General features: G+C 42.2%; 1 pseudogene; it reads right to left on the bottom strand.

Moving 5' to 3' along the window:
* Positions 1–3,449: 3,449 nt before the first annotated feature.
* Positions 3,450–8,698, bottom strand: LOC127780331 (uncharacterized; annotated as a pseudogene).
* Positions 8,699–15,059: the final 6,361 nt, after the last annotated feature.

The following is a 15,059-nucleotide window of genomic DNA, read 5'->3' as shown; positions in this document are numbered from 1 at the left end:
TTTGCATATCTTCTCAAGTTAGAGGCGCGGGAGGGAGTTGAAGGGTTACCTGTAACGTTAAATCGTTAATTAACAACTAGCTAGCTCAATGCCGGCCGCGACGATCGAGTCCAAGAAAATTTAGATTTTACCATTGCAAAAATAAGGTTTCACTGGAATGTCACTCTCAAAAGTGGTTTCGTTAAAATTTTATTTTCAACTAGGGGCAAGTTGTTACAATGCCATTTTTTCTCAATTAAAATGAATTTTGTCTTGTTTTTCTTTGCGGCTGACGAAAATACCCAGGCTTGTTCTCTTTCTCTGTCATGGTGGGTTATGCCAACATCGGCGACGCGCCACCACTGCGAACCCAGGCCATGCGAAGTCAAGAAGGTCAAAGCCACGGTGCACCGCCTCCTTAGGGAACCCCTTGGTTTGTAGGAAAAATAAATAAAAAATTGAGATTATAATCCTATGAAAAAATTCATATAAAGCCCTTTGAAACAAGGGATTGGATCCTATAATATCCTTTAAAACTCCTATCAAATGAGTAATGATTTTGGATGAAAGTTAGCAAGAGGCCAACCTCTTGAAAAAAATTCTTTGAGCTCTCTCATCCGATTCCTGTGTGTTTTTCTGTTGTTCAATCAAACAATCATTCATGTGTTTTTCAACCATCTATTTTACACTTACATTCATATTACAATTATAGTTTATTTTTTCCTTCGTTTTTCCATTCCTGCGATTCGAAGAGTCCTTGTGTTTTGCACTATTGTTCAAGCTCGCTGTGCGCATGAGCATGGAGAAAATGATTATTGGCAAAAGATAGATAAAGCTCACCAACATAGGAAATATTTCAAAAATGGCATAATATCGATTATTATTTCTTGTAAAGTGGTATTTTTTTTCCAAGAGGTTAACTTTTTTCTTGTAGTTGGAATTATAAAATTTGAGTACACGTGAAGGAAAAAGATCATCATATATCATTGTTTACCTCAAAACATCTGTTTTTGTATGTTGAAGTTTTCATCTGTTTCTTTACGTTCCCAATTTAAAACTGGTCCAAACATTCACTCTAATATTTCGTGGGAATTTCTTAAAAAATACCATAGGTTTTTTTTCGGTAAAATACTTTTAGATGTAACTGCAGTATAGTGTACTCTAACTATATACTCCCTCCATCTACTTTTGATAGTCATATTTCATCTTGGCACACAGACCAAGAATAAGTAATTCTACTTATCATCCATTTAAACATGCTACTAGTTATTCTTCGTAAACAAGCGATTCATTAATATTTACATTTCTCGATGCCCATGCAGCGAATCTTGTGTGGAAGAATGGAGAGTCACGCATTAAATCCGAGAAAGTCATTAAGAGGATAGGTTGAAATATGCCTATCAAAAATAAAATTTTCAGATTTGGAAATATAACTATCAAAAATAGATGGAGGGAGTATATTGAAATTACACTGTAACTAATAAACTAATTGTAACATCTATATAACTTATGTAGAAAGTTGTATTATATTGTATTTATAGAATAGTTATGGTAGAATTATATTACAAATATAGCTACATTTGGAAGGCTTTTTTAAAAAAAAAAAATTGTGGTGTATGGAAGTTTAGATAGTCCCTATTTCCATTGTTCGGAACCAGCCCAATTACCTGGTAGGCCCATCTACTGTGTACACTAGCCATGCCCCATGGCCTGGCACCTACCTCTGTCTACTTCGTACGGTCCGGGCAAATGCCTCTCCCTGCGGGCTGCTTCACCGACTAACAACGAGGGCGACGGGCGGCGGCGGCGCGGCGCAGCGAGGCGAGGCGAGCAGCTCGTCGCGACGGTGCCGGCTGGGCGGCGGGGCAGGGGAAGCCGACGCGGCGAGGGAGAGGGAACCATCCATGCCATTCCCCAACGGTTGCTCCCCTCCCCCACTTTTTTCCGAATCCCAAATAGGATCCTCTTCGCTTGGCAATGAAACTGATGTTTTTTCATTTCTCGTTGCTTTGGTAATTCGGTTGAGTTCTAATCATGGTTATATTTGCGTTGAAGAAAATAGAGAGAATCATGGTTATGCTGGAATCGATTGTTGTGCTTAGGGATGTGGAAACTTTGGAAGTGTTGTTCGATTATACTTTTTTCGCCGGGCCTTGTTCGATTATACTAGTTTAGTGGTTAATCGGGTTGCAGAAACTCAATGCACCGTAGTTTTGGTCTCAATATGAGAGACGTATATGTGAATCTGAGAACCCTGTGCTCCACAAAAATCAGGCATTGGGGCACATTGATATTGGCATCATATTGCATTGACATGGGCGCATGACTTAAATTAAGTCGAGCTCACATTAATCAACATTGTTGCTTTGTGCACAGAACAAGAAAGTGGAGCATTGTACTCCATAAGTTGGGCATTGTCATGGTCTGAATTTCTCAGCCATAGTAACTTGTGTTGAATGGGGTTAATCACTAGGTTAGAAAACCCAATTTTCTGGTGTCGAATAAACCACAGATTTTATGGAAATAGGCGATGCCAAAACTGGAACAAGCTAGAACGTGGGATAGGAGTTGCAATATGGCCACTCCAACAAATGATAATTGGATAAATCATCAACAACACACAGATTACAGTGCAAGATTAATGAGGTACAGATACAATACCCTTTGCTCATCTTAAAGGTAAATATATGTTCTTTCTAGCAACATGCGTTGTCTTCTGACTGTAAATGCAGAATCACTTTGTCTACCCTGCACTAACAATATGTTATTCTGACTGTAGATGCAAAATCATTTTATATATTTTTTTCAGTAGGCACTGTTGATGCCTTGCAGCCACTGACTCGGCAGGCTTCCAAAGCGATCTGTGGTATGTTAGGAGCTGATAAGCATTTGCAGTGGAAACTTGAGCTTTTGGGTATAGGAGCTCTCTCTGGTCTGCGGAGGCATTAGGTCTTGTATTATGCCCTGGATTTCCTGTAACTCCAATTCTGCCTGGTAAGAGAGGTTTGGATGGAGCTTGATTTGCCATGTGTGATCTTGGTGCTGTGATCCATTAATCAAGCTTGTTGCTCTGTCCTGTAACTCCAATAGGAGTCGAGCTCACATTAATCAACATTGTTGCTCTGTCCACAGAACAAGAAAGAGGAATATTGTAATCCATAAGTTGCGCATTGTCATGGTCTGAATTTCTCAGCCATAGTAGGTGAGTTATGGGCTGCTACTGAGTACTGACTTGTATTGAATGGGGTTAATCAATAGGGCAGAAAACCCAATTTTCAGGTGTCGAATAAACCACAGAAATTTTATGGAAATAATCGATGCCACGCTAGAACGTGGGAGTGGGATAGGAGTTGCAATTTGGCCACTCCAACAAATGATAATTGGATAAATCATCAGTAGCAAATGGATTACAGTGCAAGGTTAATGAGGTCAGATACAATACCCTTTGATCATCTTAAAGGTAAATGTATGCTCTTTCTAGCAATATGTGTTGTCTTCTGGCTGTAAATGCAGAATCACTTTATTTACCCTGCACTAACAATATGCATGATCTTCTGACTGTAGATGCAAAATCATTTTACATATTTTTTTCAGTTGGCACTGTTGATGCCTTGCAGCCACTGACGACCCATCAGCTCTTTTGTCCTGTCCACTAGAGCCAAGAGAGGTTTTCTGCATTCCATGAAGCCTGCGTCACCCAAGAAAACCATGTAGTTCTCAGCCCTTGAGGACGTCAATTCTACAATTGACAGTGCGTCCATCATCTGGTATTCATTGAAACAATTGGCATAGTGAGAATTGCACTCCATCATGTATATGGATTGCTCAAGTATCACCCTCCGGATCCCAGGGCAATGAGCACTTGGTTTCATGTTTGCATTCAGTAAGTCCACTAGCCTCTCAATGAATCTTCGCTTAATCTGTCTGTGCTCTAGCTCTTGGGAAAATTCTTCAGGAAGGACTTTGCATATCTGTGAACTAAGTCCAATGAGGATTTCTAGTTCTGGCCCTTCAGCATCCATTATTCTTTCTAATACCTGTAGTGGAATCAACAATGTCATGTAGCATGATAAACATAGTTGGACAAACTGTAGTTATACTTATATAGTTTAGTACTAGCTCCGTTTCAGATTATAAGACTTTCTAGCATTGCCCACATTTATATAGATGTTAATGAATCTAGGCATACATATATGTCTAGATTCATTAACATATATATAAATGTGGGCAATGCTAGAAAGTCTTATAATATGAAACGGAGGAAGTAGTAAATAGATGTCAACTTTTACAAAAGAAAAAAAAGGAAAAGATAAATTTTGACAATAACTAACAGATACCAAATGTACAAATGATACAGCATGCTATACACCTCTAATAATGCTATACACCAAGATTATCAGGGCTTACCGCTGGCAAGATGTGAGATAGTCCCTTTAGGTCTGATTCCATGAGCTCGGGTTGAGCATGCATGCATAGATTACGTAACAAGCTTGCTGCAACATATATGTATTTATTATCATCATGGATTAGGATCATATTTCTTAGTTTGTTAATGAACTCTGGTTCCCTCGACATAACCAAGCAGTTATCCACATTTTCTGATGCTAGCATTGCCAGTGCTTGCCCAGCGACCTTTGGCAGCAAGCAATCAGCATTTGTACTAGACGGTCCGTTGCAATTGAGGAATGCCTTCATTAGCCTGGTAATGAGCACCTGCATTTGCCCAATCTCCTGCCTTGCATCTCTGTCAATGGCAAGGTTTCTGAGGATTTCTGCCACGAGCTTCCTTAATTCTGATGTTATGCTGTTGTCACCCAAGATCTCTGCAAGGTTTCTCAACAGGAAGGGATGTTTTGATATCTTGTGCCTTAGTGTTATGCCAATTTCTCCTTCAATGCTTGTGAGCCTCTGCAACACCTTCAGTGATGACTTTAAGAGAACCTTCTGTTGTGCTTCGGAATTCACTGTTGCACTTGTGAAGCTTGTGAATCCAATGATTTTGGGGATCAGGTCAGTTACTCTGTCGATTTCCACAGAGTTATTTTGATCACAACCAGCAAAGCTATAAACAATTGACATGCCTAGTGCAGGAAGAAGATCATCGTCTGTCAGTGGTTGCTCCTTGTGAATTGAATAGCACTCTGATATCCCCTCCCAACATTTGTTCATGTGCGTTGATCGGGTTGGTGTTTTCAGCATGATATCAGTGTCCCCAGCTGACCCTTGTTTTTGCCCTTGATCACCAGCTGCATCCTGGCTTTTCTCCTGACTTTCTACTGTATCAACAAATAAAGGATCTCGATCATCATCTTTATCCAGAAGCGGGTGTCTTCTTTTTGGTTTTCTGTCAGTATCCAGGAGTGTAGAAACAAGGTACATCGTCCCAGGGACAGCTACAACTCGGAGGCTCTTTGCAAGCTCGGCAGTTACCTTGGCGGCATATAACCTGATAGTTGTATGATCATTTCTGCTAGTTCAGCCCAGCATGCTGATTAACCTAGCCATGGTATGCGTTGAAGTGGTCAATTTCTCCAGTAGCTGTGCCCTGGTCGGATCTCTCTGCAGAAAAATGTGCATCATCCGGATCCCATACAGCTGTTTCTTGGACAAGTCAGAATTTATAGAATCCATGGCAAAGTTGCTGAGGCTGATCCTCTTTGCAGCAAATACACCTCCTTCCATGTTTTTCTCGAAGGCGTATGTGTAGTACAGATTGACAGATTCAACTCCCCATTGGCCTGTGAATCCACCACAGCGGACGAGGGTTCTCTGAGGGATGAACGAGAAGACCTCCAGTATGCCTGCAACGATGTAAAGTATTCCTTGGCCAAGCACCATGCTATAAAAGATGGTTAGAGATTCACCAAGATTTTGTCGGTCATCAACACCGAAGTAGTTATGTTTTGCAAGGCGCTTCCCCGCGAGGCTGACACGCACGAGTGCTGCTGGGATATGTAAGTTGCCAAATGACAGTATGATTGCAGCACATATATCGATCAAGATCATCGTAAATCGAATGTCTGGATCAACCATGACAACCAGTATCACTGGCGCAGCAAAGATGCATGAATTTAGAATAAACTTACTCCAAAATGCATGCTTGCTGCCCAGAGCACTGTGCACTAGGTTTGTGATAATTGGGAACTACAGCCTGCTGATCGTTACTAGGAGCACAATCGCAGAGAGAAAGGTGTACGGTATCCATAAGGTCAATGGATTTATGAAAATGATTTTGTGCATTCGCCAGTTGTAATATCGATGTATTGGAAAAGCTAGCAATAGGATTGCAACCATGGGGCTCAATACAGAGATCGCAGGCCACAGCCAGTTAAACTTACTTGTCGGTCTTCGAGCTGCTCTTAGAAACTGGCCAATCGCAAGTACTACTAGTATTAACAAGATTGAAAGTAACGTTTGTGCCCAGACATGCCAGTTCGAAGCAAACATGCCCAGCATTGCCCTTGCATCCCAATAGAATACGATTGCAATCAGTCCACTGCTACCAAGGAATCTGAAAGCACCTCGTGCTCGGAAGAACAACTGGTAATCGGATTTGTCGCTGCTGAACATCCTGAAGCACGCGTATGGTGTAATTAAAGAAAAGGATGAAACCAAAACCATATAATACTATGACAACACTGTAGAGTAGAAACTAGTAAGTAAGAACCGAGGGGGGCAATATGAACGATAAGTTTGTAGCCAATCTCAACCAAGCAAAAAAAAAAATGGCGTTGACAAAATATTTGTTATTTGTTTTGCTTGTAGAAAGAAAAAACTACCTTGCCAAATTATTTGGCTTAGTTTTAAATGTCAAGTGCAACTTTAGTAGCAAACAAAATAAAGGCTAGCCAATTTGTTGTAAAAAGAAATGCAACATTGCAAAAAAAAAAAAAAGAGGCCGGCTAGAAATTGGAAATCCTAATGGGCGTGTGATCCCTCCCCCATCCGCCCAGCGATCACGCTCCTTGCCCCTCCCCTATACTCAATAAACTCCTCCCTCCTCTCCCCTTTTTCCTCCCCTTCTTCTCTTCCTATAGTACACCACAAAATTTTTTTTAAAAAACAGAAAGTTAGAAAAATTTATGTATGGAAATACTATATATAAAAAATTTGAATTCAAATTCAAATTTGAATCGGGTATGTAAACTTTTGACTTATAAACTTTGGGTCTATAAATTTTAGGTGTATAAACTTTAGATGTATAGAAATACTATATATAGAAAATATTTGAATTCAAATTCAAATTTGAATCAGATATAATTCAAATTCAAATTTGAATCGAGTATATAAATTTTAGGTATATAAACTTTAGGTCTATAAACTTTAGGTCTATAAACTTTAGATGTATAGAAATACTATATATGAAAAATATTTGAATTCAAATTCAAATTTGAATCGGATATAATTCAAATTCAAATTTAAATCGGATATATAAATTTTTGACTTATAAACTTTAGGTCTATAAACTTTAGATGTATAGAAATACTATATATAAAAAATATTTGAATTCAAATTCAAATTTGAATCGGATATATAAACTTTTGACTTATAAACTTTTGGTCTCTAAACTTTAGATGTGTAAATTTGAAGTGTATAAACTTTAGATGCATAAATTTACTAAAATAAGAAAGTAATACGGTACCAAAAAAGGAAACTAGGAGGTGGAGGGAGGGAGGGGGAGGAGGGGAGGCTACCCGATCGCTACCAGATCGGTAGGGTGATCGATCGCCCATTAGAACTACCCGCTAGAAATGGCCATGAATCAAACATACGCATAACTAAACCCGCAAGTAAGTGCACTATTTACAGTCAAATTTATCCTTTATTTTTTAACTTGTGCATATTAAATTTGAATTTGAACAGATGAGAGTTCTCTCAAGAGAATTTTTTTTACCCATGCATGTCCTCTTGAAAAAAAAAAGAAAAGAAAAAACAGTGATCACATCCCGTACTGTTGTACTGCTAGTAGTATAACACGCATAAAGAAATATCATGTGAAAATGAGTCGATTGTTGAAAATTCGTAAAAATCATACGTAAAAGTTTTGTAAAATCATGAAATTAAGATATGTGTAAGATATGAAATATATTCTCGACAAATCTCAAGTCCAAACTCAACTTCATTTGAAAAAAAAAAACAAAAACGATAAATTTCAGATGAATAGTTCATGCATGTCATTATTCACCCGAAATTTATATTTTTTTTACTCGCGAATAAAGTTGAATTTAAATTTAAGATTTGGTATGAATGTATTTCATATACATCTAACTCAAGTAATGTTTTTATGCATTTATAAAATTTCTAGATACGATTTTCATGAATTTTCAACCCTCTTAGCTCCTTTTCACCTAATACTCTAACACATACGCTAAACAAAATCACATGTACATAATGTAGTTGCAAACCTTGCGGCTTCTATGAATACGATGACCGTCGTGAACCAATAGTCGTTCTTAGAGTCGAGCACGGTGGGGTAGCCGCCGAGCAGGACGACGGTAGCCCAGGTGAAGGCCAGGGTGCCGAGCGCGTTGCCCGTCCTCTCCATCAGCGCCACCATGCGGACGAAGCGATTCAGCCACTTCTCAGGCGCGGCGCCGACGACCTTGCCACCTTGCCAGCCGGAGTTGGCCGCTATCTGGACTCGAAGCTCTCCGCCGCCGCCGGTGATGTCTCCCATCACCGGACCACTGCTCGCCTCAACGGGAGACGGCCTTGCCATGCTGCCTACTCAAGTGGACCAAGTCCAATGAAGCACAACAGTCCAGTGGGCAGCTCAAGTGAGAGCGGGAGGGAATGAGATCCTCTGGCTTTAAATGCGTAAAGTTAGAGAGCTACAGTTCTCATGACTTTGGAGGTATTTTTAGCCATTCACAGAACAAGGGCCGTGTTTAGTTGTAAAATTTTTCTTCAAAATACGAACTTTTCCATCACATCAAAACTTTTCTACACACAAACTTTCAACTTTTCCGTTACATCGTTCCAATTTTAACCAAACTTCTAATTTTGGATCGGTATAGGTAGCGTTTGGATACAAGGACTAAAGTCACATCGGATGTTTGGCCCGAACCTATATAAAAAATCATTGTACATATCTTTTACCTCAATCTCGCACATACCCTTGTACAAACGATCTTTAAACCATGCAAATACCGTAGTCGTGACCTCAAACGTCGATAATCACTTAAATTTTTTTAATAATACGAACGGTCAAACATGTTTAAAAAAATCACAACATCAAATATTTAGGGATGGAGGGAATACTACTCACCAACAAGACATGCAGCCAGCCGAATCCACAAGATCACAACAAGAAACAGTTGTCTCACACTCTCACAGCAACGGCTACTTAGGTGGTGTTTGGATCGAGGAACTAATAAGAAAACTAATTATATAAATGAGAGCTAATTCGTGAGACGAATTTTTTAAGCCTAATTAATCCATAATTAGCAAATGTTTACTGTAGCATCACATAGACTAATCATGAATTAATTAGGCTAAATAGATTCATCTCGTGAATTAGTCTAAGGTGATGAAATGGATTTTATAATTAGTTTATGTTTAATACTCTAAATTAGTGTCAAACATTCGATATGGCAGGGAAAAAAGAAAAATTTTAGCCCCATTCAAACAGGGTACTACTCTGCAAGGACAAGGAGTTGAGCTGCCGTCTGTAATGTTTTCTCCTATATATACTGTTCAATGTCTGCCGACGAGTCCTTGGCGCGGAAGAACGCACTTGCCTTCGTACAGTCAGCATAGATCGTATTATGCATATATCTTCAATTTCTGTATAATTCAGCACTTTGGTTGGTGGATTCTCGGATAAACAGCTAGAGGTAGTTAACGATCGAATTTTCGGAGAACCTGTCATTATTATATTAACTGCCAGTTTTGCAGTCAACTGTTTGACTTTAATGAATTATTGGTGAACGAAGTACTAATTTGGGAGAGAACTCTGCGTCGGGCGTACAAAGAGGGAAATATCCGCCGTCTGTTGCATGTACTTACGGTGGTAGGTATGCTTCTCTCTATACATTGTCCAAGAGATATATTAAGAAAAGGTTTTAAACTTCAAAATATGGCGACAGGAGGAAAAATCCAATTGGAAGGACCCTCGCGTCGCCCACGCGCGGGCGACTCGGGGGAAACCTAGCGCCGCCGCCGCCGCCTCTCTCTCCTCCTCTCCCTCCCCTCGCCGCCGCCGGAGCTCCGTGCGGCCAGCCGGGATGGCGGCGGCGAGGCATGGCCTCGATGGCGCCCCGTCTCTGTGCGTGGATGGCCGGCTGCCGCGGAGGATGACCCGAGAACGCGAGGTTGGGGCGGCGGATCCGGCGCCGCCACGGCCGGATCCGGCCTCCCCGCGGGTGGATCCGGCGCCTCCACGCCGGATCTGGCCGGAGTAAGCCGCTCCCGGGCGGCGTTGTCGGGAGGCGGAGGTGGCGTCTGGCGGCTGGCGGAGAAGGCGGCTGGCGGCGCACGGCGTTGGAGTTGCGCGCGGAGGCTGCAGTGGCGTCCAGCGACGGTGCGTCGATCCGTGGCGCCTGTAGGGGACGGAGGCCGCGGTGGCCGACGCATGGTGACCGGCGGCGGAGGCCGCGGTTGCGGTGCGTCGATCCGTGGTGCCAGCGGCGGAGGCCGCGGTTGTGGCACGTCGACAAGTGGCGCCGGCGGCAGGCTTCGGCGCGTCGACCAGTGGCGCCGGCGGCGGGGTTCGGCGTGGCCCGGCGGCGGAGGCTGCGGTTGCGGCGCGTTGACTTGTGGCGCCGCCGGTGGGCTTCGGCGCGGCCCGGCGGCGGAGACCGCGGTTGCAACCCCCCAACCCTGCTGTTGCGTCGGCCTTGTCATAGCTGCCCCCCCACCCCACCCCCACATTGCAGCAATCATCCCCCCTACCCCTCCCCCTAGTGCCCTCTTCCCTCCATGATCCAAACCTGGTCCTCTCCCATTGTTCTTGGGTTTGCTGGTGCTATTCTCATCTCAAAACCTTCTCATTTCCGGCATGCTCAACATTTGGTCCAGGTGTTTGTTCCAGGAACTGTGCTCCTCCAGCAGCTTGGCTGGCCTATGTCCTATGCCCTCCGCCGAGGTCGCGGTTGATGCTCTTTCATCTGCGAGTTCCCCCCTTGGCCATTACCCTTTTGTCTACCTCCTTCTCGTCTCCACCCTTTTCCTTGAGATGTCCTCGACCGCAAGGTTCAGCGGCACTCCCTCCTTTAAGGCTTCCTTCCCTTGAAGGGCGTTGGAGTATGTTGATCTAACAAGCAATTCGATTAAGTCTAATTGAAGAAGACTCATTGCGGGTGGCCTTTGGTCGCATCTTTCAGTGGCCCTCCCTCCTCTGGGGCTTCCTTCCCCCAAAGGGCGTCGACGGGCTTTGATCCAAAAAGCAAAAAGACCAAGTTAGCTTCTTGATGGCTTCATGCGGGTGGCCTTAGACTTTCACAGCTTTTCGTTGGCCTTTCTTCTATTCCGGCATGCTTGTGGCTGTGTGAGGAAATGGATGTTGACAAGCTAGGGTGTTAGCTTTAGGTTTTGGTGTTCGGTTGGGTAATTTTGCAGGTGTTGCTCGTCAATTGTTATCTTCTGGGAGGTTTTTCTCTTTATCTGTTTTCTCCTCTTTGTATTCCCGGTGTATTCTATTCTCGTATCCTCCAGGGCACATGTGCTTGCGTAGGTGAAGCCTGCCCTGAGTAAGATCATTTGGCTCAATATATTCAGGTGGGGACTCTCTCCCCCCGTGATTTAGTAAAAAAAAAAAACTTCAAAATATTTTTGCTCATAAAATAATCATTCAATTTATAATCTTATTGAACCTCTAAATTCATTACAATTAAATTTTTATAACAATATCACACATGGTTAGATTCCGCTGAAAAAAATAGTTAGCTTTTTTAATGAATTTTTAAAAATGTTGCACTTGCTTTTATATAAATGTTTCAACTATGATGTTTCACTAGTTAAATTTGTTAAATGTTGCATATGGTATTATTTGAATGTTTCAGTCAATATTATAATGTTTCAATGATTATAACTTAATGTTTCACACATGATATAAAAATGTTTCAACAATATCAAGCGTTTGCAAATATAATATATCTTTTATATTGTTTTTTTAATCCTTGAATCCTTGGAACTCAATGTTTCATAGAAGTGATTGCTGGTGTTGCAGTCAATATTTTTTCAATGATGCATTTCTTTAAAACATTTTGTACACTGAACTAAAACAATTCTTTATAACATGTGAAACGGCATTCAATTTTTTCATTAAAATATAATAGTGTGAGATTTTATTATAAAAATTAATTGCAATGAATATAATGGTGTAATCAAATTGTAGATCGAGTAATTATTTTTAAAGGAAAAATGGTTTAAACTTTTACGATATAAAACTTGCATGCAAATAAAGATGAAGTACATGTGGGAGTGGGAGAAGAGAAGACTAAGTATATGTAGACTTAGAGCATCCCCAACAGCTCATCCAAATTTGATCCTCCATATTCCCATATGGATGGCCATCAAAAAGATTCATCTTCTATATCTCTTCTCACTCCAGCAGATCATCCAAATTGCATCCTCCATATTACATCTTTATATGTTTTAGTAATATCTTCCAACTAACTTTACATGTGTATTTGAAGGGATATATTTTGAATGACTTAATTTAACGGTGTTATTTATCGCGATAATATTTCGAAATGAGTAAATTTTAACAGATATATTTTTAATGGATAATTTTTAACTGGTATATTTAAAATGAGTATAAAAACAATGCAAGTAACATCTACTACTATATTTATTCTCTACTAGTACTACTGCACAACTGTTTCTTCTTTTTCCTATTAGAACTACTTCTCTGCACCGAGCTCAACTATTTCTTCTTTGTTCCTACTAGTACTACTTCTTTGCATCGAGCTCAGGAGAGGGGCGGCGGCGGACGGGCAGGCGAGGAGCAGCGGCGGCTGTGCAGCCGGGAGGCGGCGGTGGTAGGGCGGGCGAGGGGCGGCGGCGGTCGGGCAGGCGAGGGGGCGGCGGCGGGTGTGCAGCGGGATGGCACAGGCGGCGGGGCAAGGCGGAGTCGGGATGGGGCGGCGCAGCGTATGAGCAGCGGCGCGGGTGACGCGGTGGCGCGGGTCGCGGCCGGCGCATCTTCTCCCTCTCTCTACCTTCACCCTCCATGGCGAGATCTGGATGGAGGCAGCCAGCGGCCGGCGGGTGCGGAAGCGGAAGTGGCGGCGGCACCCGGCGGGCGCGGAGGAGGCATGCAGCGGCCGGCGGACACGGATTCAAACGGCGACGCTGTCCTTCTGGTATGCCCCTCTCCCTCTCTCTCCACCCTCCTCCCGGCGAGTCCATCAGATGGGGCAAGGCCGACTTGCGACAACGGCGGTGGACGGGGCATTGATCCGGATGGGGGCGGGAGTTTGGTGTGGATGCTGGCAGTTGCGGGATGAAGTGAGGAGAGAGGAACTCCAAATTTGGCATTTTCTCTCTCCCGGATAGAGGATGGCTAAATTTGGAGGGTGGGATGGAGTATCTGCTGGAGGGCGTTTTTCTTCTCCTAACCGCTATTTTAGAGATGGATGTTCGGATGGCATATCTGCTGGAGATGCTCTTAGGCCCCGTTCGAATGTTATGAAAGGGGTAGATTAAATTTTGGATTAAAGTTGCACGCTTTTCAAACAGCTAAACAATGCATTTCGTGCGAAAACTTTCTATATGAAAGTTGTTCTAAAATATCAGATTAATCTATTTTTTAAGTTTGTAATAATTAAAACTCAATTAATCACATGTTATTACCACCTCGTTTTGCGTGAAATACTTAATCTTTATCTTCAGGAGATTTAAACACCACCTTATAAAGACAATAGAGCTAATGTGCTATGGAGGGTATGGATTGTGGCGCCAGATCTGTTGGCCCTAGACCGGGTGCCCGAGCGGTAACATTCTCCATTAATTTGAGAACGTAAGGAGCAGCTGATCGATGATCGATTGTTAGAGAACTATGTTAGATAGAGACGTTAGATAGAGACGAGCACTAGCTTTTGGAAAACTATTCTAATCCCTCGAGGGGATGTTCCCTTGTTTGTTTAAAAACCATTTAAACGGTTATGAAAAATTCTGGAAAAATTTGACAACATTCATACAACACATATATACAACTCCACAAAATTTTAAGTCCAAACTCAACTCACACGCCGAGATATAAAAAGATAAATTCAACGTATGAATAGTAGCGTATTGTTTATATCTAAATTTGTCTTTTTTGTTTCTTGATGTGTAGATCAAATTTGAACTTGAATTTTGGTGTAGTAGTAGGTATCATTATACTCTACATTGTTAATTTTTTTTCAGAATTTTTCACAACTATTTACATTGAATTTAGAAGAAAAAGGTATACGAGGGGATATCCCCTCGTTAGAATCCACTCCCCTAGTTTGCCTGGTCCGATCGCCTCCTTCACATGATCAGAACGGTAGGAAGTTTTGATTGGTAACCTGTAAACAATTTCCAATTATCTTGAACGAATTGGGTTGGACGTTTTCTAAGCCCAGGTTCCAGTCGAAAGATGGCTGCATGCCCCTGCATCTTAGCATGTGAGCGCCACATCCTGCTCTTGCATCGATCTCGCGAGTCGCGAGTCGCGACGCCATTGCTTCACGGCACAGGACATCGATCTGACGATCTCACCTCTCATCGGTCTCACGGTCTGTCACTGTCAGTCAGTCAACAAGCACAAAAGACATCGAATTTCACCATCATACGTACTGTTTATTTTGTCTTAATGATTGCCATGTTGTCCAGTTGATCTCTACAGCAATTCATCCAGCTCATCATTTGTCGTCGCCACTCGCAACGGTCAAGCCGTCAACGCATTTTAGGAGGATTGAACTCGGTGAAGGATGGAATCATGGAAACGTTTCTCTTTTTTCTTTGTTTTTTAGTGGACCATTAACTTATAAGTTACCAGCCACTAGGCCCTCCAAGTCTACATGCCTACTAGCATGCAGAGAGCGTTTACATCCCAACGCTGCCAAAGCATGCGCCACACGATTACTGGCTCGAGGACGATAGGAGAAAAC

This window comes from Oryza glaberrima, chromosome 7 (genome assembly GCF_000147395.1).
Source record: "Oryza glaberrima chromosome 7, OglaRS2, whole genome shotgun sequence".
NCBI lineage: Eukaryota > Viridiplantae > Streptophyta > Magnoliopsida > Poales > Poaceae > Oryza > Oryza glaberrima.
The sequence above is the reverse complement of the archived record's forward strand: the minus strand, read 5'-3'. Positions and strand labels throughout refer to the sequence as shown.